Source organism: Astatotilapia calliptera, chromosome 9 (assembly GCF_900246225.1).
Source record: "Astatotilapia calliptera chromosome 9, fAstCal1.2, whole genome shotgun sequence".
Classification (NCBI taxonomy): Eukaryota; Metazoa; Chordata; class Actinopteri; order Cichliformes; family Cichlidae; genus Astatotilapia; species Astatotilapia calliptera.
This window is the reverse complement of record NC_039310.1, coordinates 18,352,871-18,375,430: the sequence shown is the minus strand read 5'-3', so window position 1 is coordinate 18,375,430 and position 22,560 is coordinate 18,352,871. Positions and strand designations below refer to the sequence as shown.

The 22,560-nt window shown below is 41.1% G+C and overlaps 1 long non-coding RNA gene across 2 annotated transcripts in view; it reads right to left on the bottom strand.

Annotated features, from left to right (window-relative positions):
• Nucleotides 1-680: 680 nt before the first annotated feature.
• The window catches only part of LOC113029776 (uncharacterized), a 55,032-nt gene continuing 33,152 nt past the window's right edge, over nucleotides 681-22,560 (bottom strand). The window contains exons 1-3 of one of the 2 annotated variants that reach the window (XR_003273494.1): nucleotides 13,783-14,735; nucleotides 9,171-9,236; nucleotides 681-1,096 (exon numbers count right to left, since the gene is read on the bottom strand). This is a non-coding gene — a long non-coding RNA (uncharacterized LOC113029776). Of the gene's footprint in view, nucleotides 1,097-9,170; nucleotides 9,237-13,782; nucleotides 14,736-22,560 lie in introns of those variants that run through there. The other variant, XR_003273495.1, reaches the window with a different exon arrangement.

Here is a 22,560-nt window from a genome sequence, read left to right as displayed (position 1 = left end):
CGTTAACACGCAGAAATACATCATCTCAAAAACAATGAGGTGCAAGAAATCCTAAAACTGAGAGCTCATTACAAGCTACAGCTGTTGGGTAGATGGGGGATGGCAAATTAGCAGGATGGGCAAATGGGAGGCTACTTTCACTGCGTGTTCTCTGTGTGTGCAGACCTGTAGATCGGAGGGGATGGGTGGGGTGGGGTGGGGGGTGGCTGTATTTAGCAGGAGAAGCTTCCTGTGCGTGGGCCTCATGGCGCCGTGCGGGGGAAGGGATCCACAATCCAACTTGCTGTCTCCACAAAACACCCTTTGCTACAAAACACACACACCCTCTGGCACCGATTCTGCTCTCAATTTCCTGCCTGTAATTCTGGCTGCTGGTCAGAGAAAAGCGACTTCCTAACAGTGGAAGAGCCCGGACAACGTTTCACTGTTGAGATCACGTGTAAATAATCATGCATAATGGTTCAAGAGAGATGTTACGTAAGCGCACAGGAAGGGGGTGAGAGGGAAATCTGATTAGAACAGTTAGTGACATTGAGGAAAGGTGAACGAAAGAGTTTTCTCAAATTTTAGAAAAGTGCAGTTAAAGAAACATTCAAAGGGACATATCACACACAAAAAGATTTCAAACATGCCATTTTTAAAAATGATAAATAAGTGACGGTTTTTTTACGAGTCCACAGATCACAATCGGTTTTTTATTTTATTGTAGAAAGGTGAGGGGTTTCAGTTTTACTGTTAAATCTTTTGTTACAGAGAGTCAGAAAGTGCTGAGCTCTGTTATAGTTTCTTCTTCTTTCAGCTCCTCTCTTTAGGGGTCACCACAGCGGATCATCTACCTCCGTCTCACCCCATCACCAGCATCTTCTTCTGTATCTTATTCCTCCTTCACTACATCCACGAATCCTCTCTATGGTCTTCTTTTTTTCCTCCTACCTGGTAGGAGGAGGTAGGAAAAGGTAGTAAAGGTCTGTTAACCAAAGCTGAAAGTATCCCTCCATCTTCACCCGTTTCTTCACTTCAGGGTCGTAGGGGAGGCTGGAGCCTCTCCCAGTTGTCATTAGCCAAGAGACGGGGTACACCCTGACAGGTCGTCAGTCTATTGTCAGAAAGAAAAAAAGCTGTTCAGACTCACGTTCACACCTACAGCCAGTTTAGAATAACCAGTTAACCTAACATGCATGTCTTAGGACAGTGGGGGGAAACCCAGAGTGCCCAGAGGGAGCCTAGGCAGACCCGGGAGGAGGATGCAAACTCAGAAAGGCCTCAGTCAGCAAATGGATTCAAACCCAGGACCTCCCTGCTGTGAGGCAATAGTGCTAACCACTAGTGCACCGTGTCACCCATCAGAAATATAATTTTCATTTCGACTTCACAGTGTTTTTCTCTTTAAATACAGTTAGCGTTTGTTGAAATGTTTCTGTTTTGAACTAGCATAACTGTCGTAATCTCTCTATTAGCTCATTAGTTTGACACCACTCCACCACCACCGGCCTGCTCCCCAATAGTCTCACTCCATTGGCACCCCCGTGTTTAACATGTATTCCATCTCAGTTTATCACCTTACCCGGCTCACGCTTGCTAATTAGCGCTAAACCTTGAGCACAGGTGAGGCTGATGGGGAATAGCACTTTGCAGTAATTTTGCATACAAATCAAAACCCAAAATTCAGACGTGATGATAACACGGCAGGAAAAGTCAGAGGATTAAGTTGTTCCAGCTGTTCTTGACAACTCTGATTGCAGTCCTTCAAGTAACATTTTATTCACAACTATAAAAGCTAACTTCACTGAGGAACTGGATCGGGTTCATTGTCCTATTTGGATAGTTGCTTTTTTATTGCTTCATTAAAAGAGTTGCTAAGTGACACTTTAATACAGACTGAGTAAAACAACAGCGCTTCTGACGTTTCTATTTATTTACTTTTTCTAACAGCTAGCATTCATTCAAGACAGGCTCAAGGTGTCAAACTTCTATTTAGTCTCAACCTTAGATCTTCCAGATGATAAATGCTTTTGAAAACAGCCTTGTAATTTAAAATCCGCACAGAACAAAGGTTTATTTATACATTTCTACAGTGTCTCCAACCTCATGTGCCACTGCTGACCATCTCCTCAAAGAACAATTCCTAATTCATGGACATTACAGGACCCGGAGGATGTTCCTAATTACAGGGCGCGTGCAAACCAAACCAAGCTGGAGGGCTAAGAACACAGAAACATCAGGCTGGAGCCGATTTTACTGCCGTTGCCAAGGCAGAGAAGAGCATGGAGGAAGTCCTAAATCAATCCCACTCAGTGAGGGCTCACAGTAGGAAGGAGGCTGTCATCATCAGGAGGTGGATCTGTCACGATCAATTACAAAGCCACAGGGAATACCCCTAATGAATTCGGATTCAAGCCTTTGTCTTTCTGTTTTAATTTTAGACCTTTTCTGCACTGATGAATTCCTAACAGTTAGATTATACATTTAAAGCCTCATAAATCCTTTCTCCCCCCACAAAATCTAAGATTTTGTGATTATGTCATCAAAAGTCTTTTGCTTGTCTGAATATCGACACGTACAACGCTACATTTATGTAAATCCCTTTACCCAAACAGATTAGACACCTCATTACTATGTAAATGTGTTAATAAAATTTATTTTACTTATGTAATTGAACCCTTTTTTTGTACAGATGAATAAAGTGTACAGTGCAAAAGTTCAGCAGCCATTTAAAGACTAAATTGCGATCTAAATAAATAATGAAAAGCATTAAACATTTGCAGTATGAATGCAGAACGGCTATATTTGCCACTCTGTTCCTTTTGTCTGCGATCAGTGCTGTTTGCAGACACCATCTCTGAGGATCACAGAGGGTTTAAGCCGAAACAAAGTTAGGGACAAAAACTGACCACATGAAAATGAGTGAAACACTTGGGGGGGAAAGATTCCTTTCAAAGCATAAACACGCCAAAAAGAAAACTCAAGGCTTCAATCAAATTGACTGTGTCATGAATAGCAGCTGATACAGCCACACAAAGAGGACAAAAGGGAAAGTCTCTGTTAACCCAAACAAATCTTAAAATCAAAATTATTTCTTTATTTTTAAAAAAATTAAAAGCTGTATGAGAAAAAGGTTTTAAAATCAAACACTTCCTGTTTTTTTTCAGCTGGCCAACAGGTTGGTAACAAACACCATGTGGTCATAGCAACACAGTAAATTAATCAAAGTTATTAGCCTCACACAAAAATAACAACAACAAAATGAATTGCATTCAGACAGACAATCCCGCTGTGCAGTGCAAGGACATTGGGGTGTATCGATTCCTGCAAAGCTTTACCAATGTTCTCCTCGAATGTAGGTCAATAAGGCTGCAGACTCGTTCAAGTGCAGCTTCAGTCAGATATTTAGGTCACACCCCAATTACAGCACGGCAGAGAGATGAGCTTTGCAGAAGAAATATCTTTACAGAATACAGGCATTTCTTTGAATATTATTTTGTAGTTATTTTGAGACCCAGCCATGACAGGGGCTCACAGCAACAAGCGGCGGTAGCTGATAGATGACAGCTCGGGTGACTGGGTTTGAAAGTGGACCTGTCTAGCCTCTATGCTAATGCTCTGGCTCCTAGACGGTCTTCTGCTGGCAATACTCTCTGTCAAGCACCGAGCCCTTTCTTGTAGATGACAACGGCATTAATAGAGGCAGGTTGACATCACTGGGAGAGTATGCAACATCAAAGCGGACTTGTCAATGTAGACCTCAGGCTGGTTTTGTTTGTACTTTTGTTGTGCGCAATTTTCAAAATTCGCATCCCAAAACATATCCATGCATCCATCCTGCATGCCGAAACTCACTGTGAGGTTTTGGAAGGGGCAAAATAATGCTGCAGACCCTATTTTACCTCTCCAAGGGAAGTCCTGGGAGAGTAAGCAGAGTGAATGAGAAGTCAATGCCGTCATGCACAAGCTCTGCGTGTGGTCTGCATCAGACCAGCCCTGGGAGCGACTCTCAGCAAGAGATTGGATGGATGGAAGGACTCATTGAAATCCTTGGAATACACAAAAGAATTGAAGCAGATACGCTGAAGTCTGTAGTGAAAACAACAAATATACTGAGGCAGGTGCTGGGAATAAAACAGACTTTTCTTCTTTTTATTTCAAAGAAGAGATCAAATGATACAGACAGACAGTTGTCAGGCAGCAAAAGAGGCAGGCAAACAAGCGTGCCTAATTTACAAGATTGTGATTAGCGTGACAGATTTAGTTCACGGTGACAAGAGGGCCTTGAACTCTAATTGGGGGTTTTCAGCTCTGTATGTTATTTTAAACTAGCTTATGGTGATTATGGCAAAGTGACACTGACTCAACTCCCACATACCCTGCTGGCAGGATTCTGCTGGATGAAGAAATAGTTACTCTTGGTTCAATACAAAACTTAACTTACATCATATGTTCTGAAAAACAAAAAGCAATTTCATGCATCCTTGTTTTTGGGGTGAAATGTATCTTCAAAATAGTGTCATCCACCCACCAAAAAAGCCAAAAAAAGAGTAAGAACAGATACCGTATTAAAAGAAAATCTAGCGTTTTTCAATGAGCACAAGGCAGATGTGCTGACAACGGCTCATAAAGAACTTCTTCTTCTTGTGGGAATGAGCGTTTGTGGGTTTATTGTGGGTTTTCCAGTTGCTTCATTGCCACCTGGCAGTCAGCATCGCATAAACTGGGCCCAGCTGCAGGGTCAGGCCCTTTATCAGAAATCCCCTGTGTGGGGATGTGCAGAAGTAAATAAAAAAAATGATAACAACCTATAACAATGAGACACTTCAATGGGATGACTCTATTTCCATAAGCTAAAGAGAAGAAACATAAAAATTTTGGTGGAAAGCTCAAACATCATTTACTGGTTTCAAAAACAAGACTGAGGAAAGTCCCTGGGTTTTAATAACATTACAAAGCTTCCTCTCAGCTGGCTCTGTGGTCAGTTTGGTTTAAAAAAACAACAAAAAAAATCTGTCAATGATAGTGTATCAGTGTCATTATTTACTATTAGTATTAGTGGTATTCACACAATATTACAGTGTGGACTTGTTCATCGAATAAGTGGTGTATTGATGGGTTACCTTTGGTCTAGACTGGACTGTTGTCCTGATTGCTGATTGCCAAGACATTTGTGCATATTCAAGACCTCCTTTGAGCATGAAATAAAAGGTCTGATCACAAAGTTACAATATGTTTCTAAAAATTAAAAAGAAAAAAAACCCCTAATATTAATTTTGACTAAAAAATAGAAGCCCCACTGTAAGCACCGCAGAGCTGTCCACGGAGACGACCTCCAAGGGGTGTTCAGCCAAATTTAAGTCGTGTATGGTGTTTGATTGTTTTTTGGGTGCGTTGCAGAACTTTATGACCTCTTTTCTTCACATCACAGCATCTCTTAGAAAGACATCTTGTAAGTAAGGTGCAAAGACTAACTGTTACACAAGTTACACTACAAATTACTGCACATTACCACTTCACACGTGTAAAGTAATCTCAAGGCCAGCGAGATCCTTTCACTGTGATCATGTCTGAATAAGGCACAGACAGTAGAGTGCTGCTAACTGCTCACTCTAGAACAAAACTATGATAGCAGCCTCTTTGCAACTAGGATAAATTGGTGGTTGCCTGGTGAATTGGTACATTGGTACTTGTTATTAATCTCTGGCTCTCTTCCACAGCATGTCTTTTGTCCTGTCTTCATCCACTCAACCCCAAACGGTCATGGCAGATTGCCACTCCCTGAACCTGAGGTTTCTCAGACCTGTCTGAGGTTTCTTCCTGTTAAAAGGGAGTTTTTCCTTCTCACTGTTGTCAAAGTGCTTGCTCATATGGGGTCATATGATTGTTGGGTTTTTCTCTGTATGCATTATTGTAGGGTCTACCTAACAATATAAAGCGCCTTGAGGCGACTGTTGTTGTGATTTGACGCTGTATGAATAAAATTGAATTTAATTGAATTTAATGCAAACTTTTTGCAAGCTCAACGTCTGGGCGACCACTTTTGATTACAAGGTGATTAAATAGGTTGTCTGGTGGGAGGCAACCTGTCTCCAACCAGTTGTGGTCTGACTCGGACTGACTGCAATTGCTCTCAGTTAGGTTGGTGAAGGTTTGCAAATAACTGCAGACTAAATGCAGGGTGCACCGATAACTGCACCTCATCTCCGGCTTGTCTCTTTGCATTAGATAACAACTCAGCTGATTGCCAACTGGTTATGTTCTTATATAAAAGCAAGGTTGATAGGTGCCTACATCACTTTGTAATTAAGCACAATGTCATTACTATTTGTCACCACTATTCGTGGCCCCCAACTTCAAAGCAACCATTTCAAAAGCAACAAGTGAGTCCACAACATCCAAGTGGAGTATGGAGTAGGAAGTCTATACAAAACATGATTTAGTTTTATCATCTGGTTTAAAGACAAACAAACAAACAAACAAACATTTTAAAAGGGAGACATTTTCAATTGTGCAAAAATAAAAAATACAAACTGAAGTTTTAATTTTAAGAAAAAACATATTTCAATCTGTAAAGGTTACAGTATGCTTTTTTTATTTTTTGTCACCAAACATAATGAAGATTTTGACTTTTTTCCCACAGAATATTTCTTGCAACCAGTAGAGTGAGCAGAAAGAGAAAATATTTCTTCCTTAATCTTAAGCCTGTTATTCCAAGACCCCTTCCCTTTGGCAAAGAAGACACACTAGATGTCTTTCCCAATGTTATCCTCTCAATCTTCCCCCAGTTATTACTGGCATTAGTCTGGCTATTTCAGCTGCAATATCAAAGCCACTCAACAGACTCATCAGAACACGATGTCCAATGGAAATGCATGAAGGAAAAACACCAAATCTGTAACAGATTCAGCACAGGCGGCCCGGCAAAGCGCTTTAAAAAGCTCAATTACATCATGTTGATCTAACAACTGATGAGTCCTGGCTTTCTAACAACCCAGACCTGAGACTCCTTCTTGACAAAGTGTGTGTCACTGGCACATAATTGCAAGGTTTACATCACCCACACACATGCACAAGCAAGAACGTCTGCTTCAGGAGGTGATTCTTACAAATGGAATGCACGACGTCAGTGTGTAAACTGAGGGTAAAAACCATAGACAGGAAAATACGAGACCAAGCCCTTAAAATTAGCGAGAAGTTAACGTGACAAGGAGGGTGGTGTTTTCCAGCGCACACTCCCACGGTAATGTTTTTTTAAACAATCTTGCTGATGCCGGGGAATTTTCAAAGAAGTCAGAAACCGAGGAGAGGGAAAAGGGATCTGTTTTGTTTTTCCCACTGCCTGCTACCTGGTAACTTGGAGGACATCCAGGGAAAGGAAGCCAGCAATGCGGGAGGCAACACCTCGTCAACAACCACTGACGTCCTGATCTATATCGTCTGACATCAGCGGCGAGGCTGTAGGCAATCAGGATTATAGATCAAATGTCTAAGCAGTGAAACCATACAAACAGCATCAATTATGTGTCTGTGTATGGTGAAGACTGTTTGTGCTCACTGCTCCTCACTTTAGATTCCAAAATATGTCAGAATCAGTGAAAAGATTTAGTAACATTTTATTAAAACAAAAGCTCAGTATCCTCAATCCTTTTATGATCCTGGAGGACTTTTTATCAAGTAAATCACAAGCAAAACGTGATTTCATCACTTTTCTTTTGTTCATTTACACACAAGAAAATGACACTTTATTAAAATGTAAATGAACTATCTACCTTTGCCATCTTAAATCCACGTGTGACAACATGATAGGAATTTCATCTTGGCAAGTTTCTAAAAAATACAAGCGCACACATGAAAAACAGTCATTTGGTGTACAGTTGTGGTAAGTTTACATAGACTCACCGTGGTCATGAATGCATTGGTAAATTTGGGCTTTTCGGGATTTCTTTCTTTACAGAACATCTTTAATGACTTAAAAAAATTGGGTGCATAACTTAGAAAACATTTAGGATTTTCTTTAGTCAATGCAGGATTACACAGAGACTTAAAAGTGTACATACTGGGTCAAAGGTATACCAATACCCCTGCAAATTTGGGGATAAATACCTTAAAAAGTTGCACCTTGATCAGACACTTTTGGTAGCCATCAACAAGCTTTGGGCATAATTCTGGATGGATATTTGACCAGTTTTCATAGCAATGAAAAGACAGTTGGTAGAGCTCATGAAAATTAGTTATTTTCCTCACAAAGAACCAGCTTTTAAGCATAATCCACAAATATTTTCTTCATATAGTTTAATAGGGCTAAAGTCTGGGCTCCACAAGCTTTAGGGAACCCTTTTTAAACAACTGCAGATTCCAGGATTGTACATAAATTCAGGTTATTCTGATGTGTCACAGCTTTGCTGACTGTCACACTCAGATGATGTTCGGGAACAACCCAGGAACCAACAAGACTCAAGCCTGCCATAAACTGGAAACGAATAGAACACCAGCATCACTGTCCATGGTGAAGCAATGTTGACACTTTCAAGGTTCACTAGAATTTGCAGCTGCCCACAAGGACAAGCCAAGTGCCTTTCAGAGACAAAATTTGAGCTATTTTGACCACAATGACAAGAGGTTTGATTGGAGGAGTAAAGGTGAGGCTTTTAAACCCAAGAATACCGTACCAGCTGTCAAGCATGGTGGTGGTAACATTACATTCTGGGGCTGTTATGCTGCCAGTGGTACTGGTGCACTAAACAAAGTTGACAGAATAATAAACAAGGATGAGTACCACCAAATTCTTTCACTTCACCTCAAATCAACAGCTAGAAAGTTGAAACTTAGACACAACGTGGTATTCCAGCGGCAAACCAACCACAGAAGAGTGTCCCAAAATCCAGCCAGAGTTGTGCCAGAAGCTAGACACCAGAATTGTGTGGTTGAGGTGCAATTTGCTAAGGGAGCTTTAAACAAGTATTAACGGGGTGTATGTATATATTTTAGCCTGTATGAATGCTTTTGAAAATTCAAATTCATTTCAAACCTGTGCACCCAATTCTTGTCTTTTAAAGTCATTCTAGATGTGTGATGTACAGCATTCAAAGAAATCCTTAAAAGCCTCAAATTACTATGACATGCATGGCCCTGATAAGTGTATGAAAACTTTTAACCACAACTGTGTGATGAGTAAATTTGCATACCTTTATTTTAAGGGGTTGAAATTTCAACTTTCCCAAGCGAGGAGGCCACGGACAGCTGCGCACAAGCTATAAAAAAAGGATAAAAACGTATTTTATTCCATACATCACACATACTGTGAGGTTTGATATATATATTTTTTTTTTTTTTTTAAAGTGAGACTCATATGATACCAGTTTTTAATTTGGTATTTGTCCTGCAAAACATTTTTGTAAAAATATCATTATTTCTATAACAAATTTAAAGAACGTGTCCACACTTCACATTATCCTTATTTTCCGACACATAGCAAAAAGTCAGTAGCTTTTTCGTGAGCAACCTCCTATGTAAAAGCAGCGACTATTCTCTCCACCCAATGAGCAGTAAGCTGCAGTTTTCATATTCTAAGAACAGGATTAATTGTTTACATTGCAAAGAAAAGCAAAGCTGGGAGTGAGTAGTGCTGCGGGAAAAAAAAAATCCCTGCATCTATAAATCATAGTAGCCAATTTTGCTCCCGCACTCCCCACATTTACTCGTGTGATATAACATCCAGCACGCTCTACTGTAAATGCCCTCAAATGAGGTTTTGTGTAGGTCTTCAAGTGCCTTAACAGCGAGGGAAGATGACACGACCTGCCATTTTATATGTAAATACGACATTGGAAGCACTCTCAATTGCAAATGGGAATGTCTTGGCTCGCTCGCAGCCACATTGTGCAATGAAAACAGACAGCCTTGCTCCATTATATCCTTTGCCAACACCCTGACAGTGTGGCAATAACATAGTGTGACATTTAAGAAAAGTCGTAGGGACTACCTTTATGATAGCAGCCAGTGATTATTGAAGTGTTAGTGCGGCAATTTATGCAGAGGGCACATCCATCAATCTGCAGCACTACTACGTGTTAAACAATTTCCTTGTGATGAGATTTCTCCCCAGTCATTATGCACACCGACACAGTGCACCCTGTTTCCTTTGATGCCTTTCTATTCACACAGATCAAAGTGAGAAGGGCCCTGAACATTCATGCATTACAGGGGGCAAACAAGCTTATCTACAGACTAAATGAATGCATCGCCAGGTTATTTATTTTAATGAACTCTTCAGTACCATTACCTTTCACCTGCTTTCAATATCGCACTCGATCAAAAGAGGTTATGATCTACTGAGCTGCCGCACTCACGATTCACCCTTTCAAGTCAACTGACTTGAAAATTCTGAGGTTTTGGCTGAAACGCGACACAAAGCCAACAAAAGAAGCAGAGCAAAGCACGGCGACGTGTTAATCTTTTCTCTACGCTATCTGTGTCAGGGTCTTATCTCTCTGCCAGTCATGACAGCTGATTGCACCTGCAGAGGAAAAGCAGTCTGTTAAAGACCACAGGAAAGACGTGCCTCAAACGGTGAGTCGGCAGCTTGCAGGCAGGTGCTCTGGGAGTCCAAAGGACACAGGCAGCCAAAGGTCACTGAACCACACAGCTTAAATTACATAATCAAAGTTGGTTTAATACTGCTAGCAGTGACGTTTTTGCACTAGTGTTACAGATTCACACACAATCCCAGGTTACACCTGTGTTTAAGCAGACGTAAGCACAGCCACGTTCCTTCACACAGCTGCACTTCTGAGCTCGCACTTGGCATTGCAGTGGCAGGGCTGGTAATTTTGGGTGTTCCCGTTTTCCCTTCCATGTCTCCATATAATGTCTTACACTTGCGCGACATTCCTCGCTGAGGTTATGTCCTTTCTCAGTGCTGTTTGGGACATTTTGAGAATTTTTATTATTCTGCTTTTTCGACAGCAGGGAGTCATAAAAAGCAATGCATGAATCATTAAAGGGTCGATTCACAGAAACGAAAAGAGCACATATTTTTCTTCTGATCCATAAAAAAACCCAAGTTGGCTCGACATGCGGAAGTTTAAAGAGCACTCAATGACATTCACGTGGTGCAAAATATTTCAGACTTACTGTTACCTCCTCAGTGTTGCTTCTTTGCAAAGAAGGTCAACCTGAAGATGGGAAATTTTAACTTGCGATCAAGTTTCATTTAGACTGTTCAATACATGTAGATGTCTTAATGTCTGTGATAATGCGAGTTACTCAAAAGGCAGTTTCAAAATTAAGAAACTTCTTCCACTGTTAAACAGAAATAAGATGTCAAGCCCCGGCTCAACTTCAGCTTTTTCAAAAAGGGGCCTCAAAAGGCAGGAACTTCTGCATACAATAAATGTCTACTGTTGTTGATACACACTTCCGGACTTTCTTAGTCTTTTATAGTTTTCACATTCTTAGCAGAGCAGATGTGGTCGTTTGTCTGTTTGGCAAAGACGTGTTTGTTCAGCTTCTCATCTGATGCCAGTGGCTGCAAGCCCCTCGAGGAGAGTAAAAAAACACATTTTGAAAAAAATGTATAGAGTGGGGCCTGAAATTCCTGACACCCTTCATGCTTTTCATATTTGAAAGGGACAATTTTTCATTGTTTAAAAGAGTCTTTACACTCATTGGCACTCCTGACCATCCTCCCTTTGTCTTTCTGGCTCTGCAGGCTTTTGGCGCCAAGCGCACAGTGCGAGGGCAAGAGGAGCCCCACTTGGCACACGGGAAGGACGATTCCCTAGCAGCCTGTCGACTTCACTCCCTAATGCTTTTCCGCCTGCCCCACTGACTGAGTTTTTAATAAATGATGAGATGTGGTATAAATAAACCACAAGGCAGTGCAACTGCCAAAAGGCAAAGAGAGATACCAAGGTAACACACAAGAGGTGATAAATAAGTCAACAAAGACTCATTTGCACTACTTGGTTTCTATCACTGTAATTGCAGTAATACATAAAATGATATGTGAAAGGTAGCAAGCACCGTATGTCGCTGTCTATGCATAAATTCCTTTTGGAACAAAAGCAACCAAGTTGTGCATCACTTTTATAGGATCGCTAAATATAACTCTAATGGGAACAGCTTTAGCTTCTTGATATTTATATGGTTTCACAGAATTCTGCTGAATAGCAATTTCAGCTACTCTCAGTGGCTTTATTATTTTTTCCCCCTTTATTCCATTTTAATGAGATTTCATCACAATAATACAAAGCTTGAGTATTGTATTATTTCAAGGTAAGAGAAAAACCTGATTAAAAAAAAGACTGAAAATAATGTATTAACGATTAAAAGTTTAATTGGATATGAATAAATATGAGACTTTGGACTCTGTTTGGTAAAAAAGTGAATGAAACAATAACCATATAACAAATCATGTCTACCGACTAGTCGCAGCATTTAAACCACTGAAAGGTGAGGTGAGTAACACCGATTGTCTTGTTGGGAAGCAGAGTTCTGGGAAAGTCTTGAGTCGTGAGATTCACGTGGATTCCACTTTGACACACACCTCTCTCACCAAAAAAACAAACAAACAAAAAAAAATGCTGATCAAAAATCTCCAGAACACAATCACATCTTGCATCTGTGGGATGTATCAAAACAAGATAGATCCAGGGACCCCCACAACCCACCAGACCCAGAGGATCCCCTGCTGACAACACAGTGGGAGAATCATCACAATAAATAACCTAAATAAGCTCCTATTTTCCCTTCTTTAACATTTACTATGGTGTAAAATATAGACACACAAACCATGCCATGATGACAAAATGGTTAATTTAAAAAAAAGAAGCGACTCACAAGAGACTTTTTTCAGATGTTCATTCAAATTATTTATGCATATAAAAGAACAACAATGCTCTTTATAGTTAACCACCATCAGCTTTAGTCAAAATGATTGCCTTACCTAACAGCTGATAAGTATATTTTTCAACTGGCAGATGAGGAGAAATTGTAACAACAGTGTTGAACTCTGAGAAAACAGCAGTATTTTGCAACAGAACAGCTAATATTCCAACTCTGTCACTGCCACTTTTGCTCCACTTCTGCTCTGCAGATAAAGACAAACCTTGTCCTAGATTCTGCAAGAGCTCAAGCTGGTACAAAGTGGACTTTAAAAGTAGGTGAATTTATTCTTGACTGTCACTTTTTCACAGGACAGTGAACTGGACAGAAGTTAATACTACAAACCCGAGGCTGCCATTATGTGATCCAGTTTGCACAATTTGCATGAGACTCAAACGCCACCAATTTATCAAGCAAAACAAATCTCTTCTTTCATTTCCAGCAGCCACATTTCTGTGGATTTTAAGGGTGTTTTTTTCAGGGGGTAAACAAATTAAAATCTACTTTCCGTGAATTCCGTTTGTTGAGTATTGCATGTAACAAATTTCCAGGAAAAAACAATATGCATAGATTTTGAAAAGGCAGACAAAGCCAAAGACAGAGATGAATCGAGATGGAGTTAGGAATGGCTGTAAGGTTGTAAATTACATAGCATATCATGATCCAGCATTAGTCAATGGAGCTGGTATGATGAAAAGAATGATGAAAGGCAGGGGTGAAAAGCTGAAATGTGGAGGGGGGGCTGTTCAAAATGTCCTCCATTTCATCAAAGTGATTATTGGGGGTACTTAGCAGCTTTCATATTAAAATGATTAAAGTCTCTTTGAAAAACTAAGAGCTGGTGTGGCTGTAGTCGGTGGGAGGCCTGGAATAAAAGGCTCTTGTGGCAAGAGAAGAATGAGGCTTAAATACCTTACAGGGAGCGGGCAACGTGGCGGGTCTTAGTCTCCCGGTGCTGCTTCTGCTCTCTTTCAGGTAGCTAGTGTTTCTGTAATGACGACAATGAAACATCACGCAAAAGGCATACTCGATCGTGCCGTTATTTGCTTCAAATTGATGTTTGCCTGAGGCTCAGACACTCTTTAGCAGTGTGCGATGTACAGAAAGCAAACAGGTGATGGTTGTTTGTTCTGGCCCGCTCTCCTCATGTCGTCAGGAGCACGTGCAGCTCACTTTATCTCTGACTGGAAACAGTTCTTCACCTTACATGGCTGAACCTTTACATGAAACAAATGAGCCATCACTACTTTCTGCATCAGTGTCAGACATTTGAGGACAAACTGCCTATAGTTTTTAAAAAAGAAAAAAAAGTAGTCGGCTACATTATAAATTGTTAGACTTGCTTCGCAGTAATTCCAACAGGGGTGCAAATATTGATCAATTGATTAGCGTTTGAATGTGACTTTGCTCGGTTGAATGATAATGGTTGAATAGATGCCGAGAGAGGCACTGGCACAAAAATGAAAGGAAAAAAAATGTTTTGTCTGGATTAAAGACCTGTGCAAATTCATTGATTGAAGTGGACAGGAAAGCGGTCATGTCCTCTACAGGGGACAGTCTAGTTTGCACTTAAAACTGAGGCTGGACAAGAGAGAAAAAAAAAGGTCAGACTCTTTCCCAGTACAATTGTTAAAAGATCATGCTGCCTTAAAGATCAAACCAAGTGCTGAGCTCACTCCAGAAAACATGACAGAATATTCTTTGCTAACAAGAGAAGGATTAGAGGGACAACTAAAAAGTTCATTTTAAGATAAGGTTTGGAGTTTTACGTGGGTGTAATTTAAACACCTAAAGCCAACTCCCAGCTCGTGCTGGTGGGCAGCCAAAAATCTTCAACTTTACTGTTTAATATCGGTTTGATCCATTCATTCATATATTAAATATGAATTAAATGATGTGATATTTTTTCTCCTGTTGAAATAGCTTCATATGACTCCTGTTTATTATGTGCTACTATTTTTTAACCCTGTTTATAAGTTCCTTATTACATCCCCAATGCCTTAATCACCTTTAATGCAGCATTTCAAATTGCCATGTGCAAAACACAAATGTCATCAAGCGTTCACATCTCAGGTCTGCTGTAGCTATCCACTGAAGGTGGAAAATCTTTAATTTGTGTAATTGTTTCATAATCTAAGTTGTGACAGGAAAAAGACATTATCTGTGCTTCCGTACTTTAGAGTTTGCAGTGGTTATGCCATGATTGTCCAGGGCTGGGTTAGAAAAGGTCACTGGCAGGAAAGAAATAAAAACCTGTCACCACTGGTTAAAGCTCACCAACGTTTGTGAGGATGAATCATCCCATCCCAGCCCTGACATCGATACTGTCTCATGCAGCAATTCTGCAACTTCACTAACAATTTCCAAAGTGATAGCTTAGTTACCAAGCACCACCACAGACACTATTGTCAAAGGGTAGATTATACATTTTCCACCCAGCTGACAGATCGCTGGAAGCGGGGCTGTGGCTGCCCTAAGATGAGGAGCAATACGCAGCGTGTTATATAGCCCTGGGAACCCGAGGGCTGTGCCTCATCCTCACTTCATACAGACACTCACATACACCCTCCCAAGGGAGAAAGAGACAGTCAATCACTGATAGCAACTAGGGCATCTTATCCCCAGCTCACCCTCGCTGCTTGGACGTTGGCTCATCTGGCTTTGGATCACAGGACTGGAAACATGGGAGGGGTCCTGTCCCCAAATCACACTGACTGAAGGTAACACTGGGGCACAGAAAGAAAGATTTTCTCTATCTCTGAAATGCTTTGAGCCACTAAAGAGCTGTTGACTTCACTATAATTCCCTAATGTTGTCAGCTAAAAGCTAATTATTTAATTTGTCTTATCCTCTTTTTCTCCTGTATTTAATAATAATAATAAGAAGAAGAAAAAGCCGTTTTTAATGTGTAATGGCACTCCGATTTAATCCTCAATTTAACCCCGGAACCCTTTCCTTTATAACATGACCCATGCTACGCTGCTCCCCAAATCTCATCAATAAATCAGACGTTCGCTTCAGAATTTCAAGATGAATCTGAGACAGAAATGAATTTCCAGCTAAAATAGGACCGTGCACGCCTCCACCAGAAATCAATTCATTTTCTTCGTTCAGTGGGATGGCAGAGAAAGAAATAAGAGGGAAAAAAAACTCTTAACATCTCATCTCTGCTGCTTTTCCACAGAGAGCCTCGGCATTGTCTAGAGACAGTGTAGAGATCTTCTACCAAGGCTTATTAATTCTCTACTCTCATCTCCCCGAGCTGGCTATCATTACAGCCCTATATATAGAGCCGCACAGGGAATAGTGAGGGATGCACACACACATTAACATTAATGACTTTAGGCTCTGCTCATGAGCTTTGTGTGCTCACAGACACACTCACACATGAAACTGTGAGAAAAGAAAGAAAGACAGAACCGGCTGCTCAAATGCCATGAAATAAACATTGTTTACAAACATAAGAAAGAATGGTTTCCTTTTCACAACCACGTCAACTTCATACTGATGTCGCTTTTTTTTTTCTCTCTTAATTTTATTTCACCAGTGAATGTGCATCAGATTAGGCTGCAGGCAGGAGCACAGTTCAGGATCTTTAGGAGATTGGTCTACTGCTAGCTCCTACTGAGTTTGCTAATGAACAATCATCACTGACTCCCCCAGCGGCTGTTGTAAAGGACCAGCGCATGGCCATATTGTGAAAGCGGGATTACATCGCGTTGGCCCTTCCTTAGTAATTCTATCCTGATCTCAGCAGGAGTCTACACAGCCCATTTCATTTTCCACATTGTGTTAATCAGGATCTAATGTCCAATATTGCAGCTGCACACTCTGGGTTGTCTGCACAGATCTCAGCGCATCTTTTTGAGTAAAATCCTGCAGGATACACGTGAAGCAGAGAGAGAGAGAGAGAGGGAGAGAGCCAGTGCCGAGGCTACTTTAAGTCCTTCCTCCCCTGCAGCACCCCCAGCTGCTCCTCCTCGGGCCCCATCCTGGGTGGCTCAGTAGTGGGTTAGCAGATGGTGTATTCGGGGGGGTGGAGGGTGGGGGGAGAAGCATGCATGCACACATACTCCTGTCCCCCTGCCTGAGCCTTGGGGGTGTTTGCGGCACGGCAGGGGCTTCCACCCAACAGCGGCAGAATGTGACCCCACTCTCTCACTCTCTCGCACTGCCCTTAGGCCTGAACATGGTCATCCACGCATAAACCAAAGATAAGACCAATGCCTTTCTCGTCCTCAGCACTCTCTCACACACATGCAGACAAACATGCAACTCCCCCCTCCCCATATACACAAACACAAGGGCAGCAAGAATGGGTCAATCCGCATCCTACATCCATTAGGTGTCTTGTGCACGCATGTTGTTCACATGTTACAGAGGGATGAATGATTTATTCAGGGGGGCTTTCCAATTGTCAGAGATGGATGGCACCAATAGGGCTTTTGTCCTTGTTAATGAATCAGGTGATTTGCCACTTTAAACAAATGTATCCACAAGCACAAGCACACCCGCAGGAATCAGGGACCTCCTCTGTTTAGAAGCCCTAACAATTAAGAAAAAAAAAAAAAAACGAAGGGAGATAATAGGTGGAAAAAAAGGAAACTGTTAAGCAGGCTAGACTCGAAGCACACTGCAGCGTTATATACCTTAAGCCCTGTGGCTGCTCCCCTTCAGTCTCTTTGATATCTTTATGCAAATATGAGGCAGGCGGTTTGAGAGTATGCAGGATTAAAGGCTCACTCTGAAGGCAGTGAAACACAGCAGCAGAGGACAGTGGGTCAAGGCCCTGAGCATCAGCTGCCCGTCTCCAGATAGGAATGCAAGGGGAAAACTGCGAGTAGCCTGACACCTGGATACAAACAATGTCCTCATGTTTTACATATATTTACTTAAAAAATATTATCTGTCTATTATAACTGCTATCTCTGTTATCCTAAAGCTATCCGCTCAGCACATACGTCCCCCTCTGGAATTACAAATTTGCCTGGAAGCGTTATACTTATTTAAATAAGCACACATTCAGATTATTTATCTATGGGAATACTAAAAAAATACACAATGGTACACAATTAATGAGGAGATAAACTACCAATTAATCAAAATGAACAAAGGGGGAGGGAAGTGGTGCATCACTTGAGGAGTAATATGATTTAAGCATGACAGGTTATGATTTAATCTCTATTATTCTACAGTGACTGCTGCATATTAGACAGAGGGATATGAGTGCTCTGAAAGAGGCTGAGCTTGTGCTTTCCTGGAGGCATGCTGCATGCTCTCGTGTCAGTCTTGCTCACTGCCGGCAATGACCAAATCCATCATGACATGTGGACAACAAAGAGCTACAAGAATGCCCGCTTTAGCGTGCACACGCACCACACGGCGTCTTAGAAGGCTGCGCACAGTGCACTATCTCCCCAGAACACAAGCCTATCCCCATGCACGGGGAGCATTACATGTCACAGAACACAGTGAAATCTTTAAGCACCATATCCAAACGAAAAAGCCCCATCAAATAGCTCTACTCGACATGAAATACCAAAGAGCGGCTGATGGTGCCAGAGCGGAACTAGTCGGCGCAGGGAATTTTCCAGATAACGCTTTCTGGTATAAAATTGGGAGAGTCCAGTCATCAGTATGTTCCAGGCAATTCTTTAAATTAGCACGAGATTAGGGAGTGCATGGTGATTAAGCTCATTTGGAGTATTGAGGATCCGTCTGGGCATTGGCAAAAGCCACACTTTAATTAATCTGGTAATGGATGAGAAAAATAAGCACTCCAACGCACATATCAGCATTTTGCTGAACAGGAGGAAGTAGAGAAAGAAGAGGGGGTTACAGAGGAGTGGTGTGGGGTGTAAGGGAGGGTGCCTTTTTTAAAGGCAGACACAGAGTGAAATGGAGCATGTTGCCTACAGGGAAATTAGAACTGAGCATAGCCTAAAGAATGCACCATTGTATCTATGGTATAATAAATAAAAAGGACATGAAGTGAAGTTTTTTTGTAGTTTGTTTGTTTTGCATTTCATCATTCTCTTGTCTTTGTCTGAGAGTTTTCCCTGGAAACAAGGGATGCGTGAGGATTTATGATTATGCAGAGAAGGGTAACAGCACCACGGTAACAGTGATTGTTCAACTATAAAATAAACAGGTTTTGTTCTTTCACCATGATTGACCCCGAGGCACAGATATAAGCTCATGCATTACAGTTGCGGATTCAATTGCTCATTTAACCCTGCGACAACTAGTTTGAAGCTGCTACATATTGGTGACAAGCGCTCGTTGAGTCTCGTACTCTAAATGACTTGACAAAATAGCTGTGTGTGCATAAGTATGCGCCGCAGCAGACTGCAACAAAAGCAACATTTAGTCACACGGTCCCTGAACCAAGCTGGTGCTTGTTAAATAATTGAACCCTGGGAAAAGAGTCCTGGAAGAGGTTAAGAGAGGCTGAGTTACACAGGAGCCATAGCGTTCGTGCATGGTGGTCGGGAGTCTGCCAGCATGAGGGCTTCTCAACCAGGATTGCCTCAGGAGTGGACTTCTTCGCCTAATTAGGCTTACGCCCCTTTAACATTTAATAACGGCCAGCTGGATATTCAGTTGAATACTTAATCAAAGTCGATACTGAGGGATTTCACTAAGATTATCAGGATTAGGAGACAAAAGAGTGTCCCTTCCTGTTTGAAATTCCCCCACATATTTTACAGATATGTGCATGACAAATATAGACAGCACCCCCACCCACACCACCACCACTGTTAGCTGATGGAAAGAGAAATAGAAACTACAGTCATCTTTTTCAATATTCCTTTATTATACTATAGGTTCTCCGACATCAGTGAACAACAGATGCATGCACTGCCTCATGCAGCCAGCCGAATCTGTGCCAGTGCCTATCACTCTAATACACACAGAGCCGTGGACAGTATAATAAGCAGCAAATGAGAAATCTTCTGAAAAGCCTGTGCTAAAAAGCCTAATCACATATGGGGAGGTCAGTGGACCATCTGCTACCTGATTGTTATCCTGGACAGCTCTCACCGTACCTGAACATCAGCGTACTGAAGACATCCCCCTATGCACTAATACAAAAATAAACCCACTCTGAAAACAGGAAAAATAAAAGGCTGATAAAGATGTAACACTGCTCAGAATTTTAAAGAATACAACCAAATATAAACCACGAAGGACTAGTAAATATAAATGCAACCAGAATATACTAGCTAACACTGTTTGTGTACATGACAACTTTGCATGTAGGGAGTCTTTATTTCGGCTCTGTGTAAATTAAGTCACTGTCTATTTACCACCTCTGACATCCCCCTCTGCACATACAGCCCTTGTCAGCTTTGCTCTGAACCATTGCATGGAAAACAGATAATGCTAGTATGGCCTACTTATTTTCCACTGCCTTTCTCTGTGTGTGTAATAAGTTGTGATGACATGTCCTCTTAAGGAAATGCAACTCTGAGTGTGAGGAGGCCATGTAGAGGAAGGGTCAAAGTGAGAGGAGGACAGATACAACTCCCACTACAGATGCAGAGTAACAGGCAGATTAGCTGACTGCACAGGTGCTATACAGTTTATACTAAGATATTACACATTTCATATATCTGGTTGTATGATGTTTTTTGGGGGGCAATGCTACAAAAACCCAAATGTTTACATCAGTGTAATATAGTATTTTGAATTGGTCAGGAATGCACAAAAACCCAAAATACATCATGATAGAAAATTACACATATATTGAATTAAGATTTTTGCAATCACTATAAAATATTTGGAATTTTTATTATTTAGGAAAGCAAGTGCACAGACTCTATTAAAAATTAAATTGCACTGCTAAGCTTTCAAAACAAAAGGGAAAAAAATTCTCTTGAAAACAAAAAGCTGAAAAAAATCGCTCTTGCTCAGTTGAGTAGCCTTTACCAAGAAGAGCTGCTTCTCCAGCCTTACTTGGTATGGTATGGCAAGTAGCATATAATGGCTAATATTAGCTAAAATTACTCAGGTTTCACTAGATATTTGCAGTATGTGTGACCATACTGAGACAAAATTGGTAAATTACCAGTCATGTCTGCTTAGTGTTAGAACACAGGGTGTTATTTAAATCATCCTGTAGCAACCGTGCTGTTGCAAAGTTGCATAGCCTCACTTTGTTGACCAGTGGCTATTTTGACCACAAGTGGCATTTATAGAACAATGCTGGAGGACAACACATGGTATGAAATCACTTCTGTTATGTGCCTTAGAAACATTAGTGACATCATAAAATAAAAGTTAGCTAACATTAGCCATCATTAGTGGTCATAGTCAAAGAAACCTGCAATGATGGAGCTGGGTTAATCCCTGCTCTGGCATCCAGGGTGTGTGGAAGTGAGTATTCACCAGGTTTAACACAGATTCAGCAAAGCTTGCCTCATAAAATATCTGTCAGTTTGGCATTACCAGGAGCAACCAAATTTGGCACATAAGTACATCTCTGGCCTGTGAAGGTTCTTATCTATATCGCCATCATGTTGCCTAGCAACCACCTACCAACGGGTTTAAAGGTAAATGTTTGAAGCATTTATGGTCATGACGCCTTATAAAAGCATTGTATCATTTTAATTTTGTGACAATGACATCTCATGTATCTTTGCAAAACTTATTATGGGTGATATTTTATGACATGATCGTGCTGCCTAGCAACAACCTACCGACAGGCTTAAATTCCCCATCTGTGGTGTTTATGCACATACAGCGCCTTATGAAAGCTTCGTATGATTTGAATTTCACTTACTAACATATAATTTAAATCCACAAACTTATGTCATCATCATGTTGCCTAGCAAAAACAAATTAAAACCAACATACAGTAGCATTTGCTTGTACTAGTAGTTTGCAATTAATAGGAAAGAGATAACTGGTGGGAAACAGAATCGGAGATCGGTGACCGGAGTCAATGGGTACCTAGAGAGGACTGTCCAAAAGTAACGTGAGGATAGTAGCAAAAAACAGAGTAAACACACAGAAACACAAGCAGAAAAGAGCAAAGTACCTCGAGGCAGCCATCCGCGGCACCATCTTGGTGACAATCAAAGATGTTGTTCTTCCCTGTGCTGCTTTTTATAATCATTTATACTGCATTTTATTGTAGCTGAATTCACTAAACACAGTACTTCTCATTTACATAATTTCCTTTTCTGCTTGTTGGATGTCCGAAGAGGCTAATAAAAGCATCACTATGTCAGCCAACAATCATCACTAAAGTTCGTGATGATTTAAATGAACAAAAACTGTCTGGTATTAAAATACGTGGTACACAGATATTACAAGTGATATAAGAGACACAAAAATCAAATTCCAGTACAACCAAAAGGCATCCAAAAGAGCTGCAAATGTGTAGAGCAAAATGGCAGGAAAATGGCTTTGAACTATATAAAAATGTAGCTGCTGCTGCACAGATGTTCCCAACACTGTTCCAGGGGACAATGAAACGGCAGCAGAACTGCAAGTGAGCTGGACCTCTGCCAGAGAGGCTATGCAAGCAGACGGTGTGGCCATATGAAGAAAAGCTGCGAAAGCAAAAACACTGATTGCAATGAACTGAGCAACAGTTTGTTTTAATCCTCAAAAGTTATTGTTACGACTGTGGCCGTAATTGTGTGGGGATTTGAGTGTCTAGGTGCTCCTCCGGGTATGTTA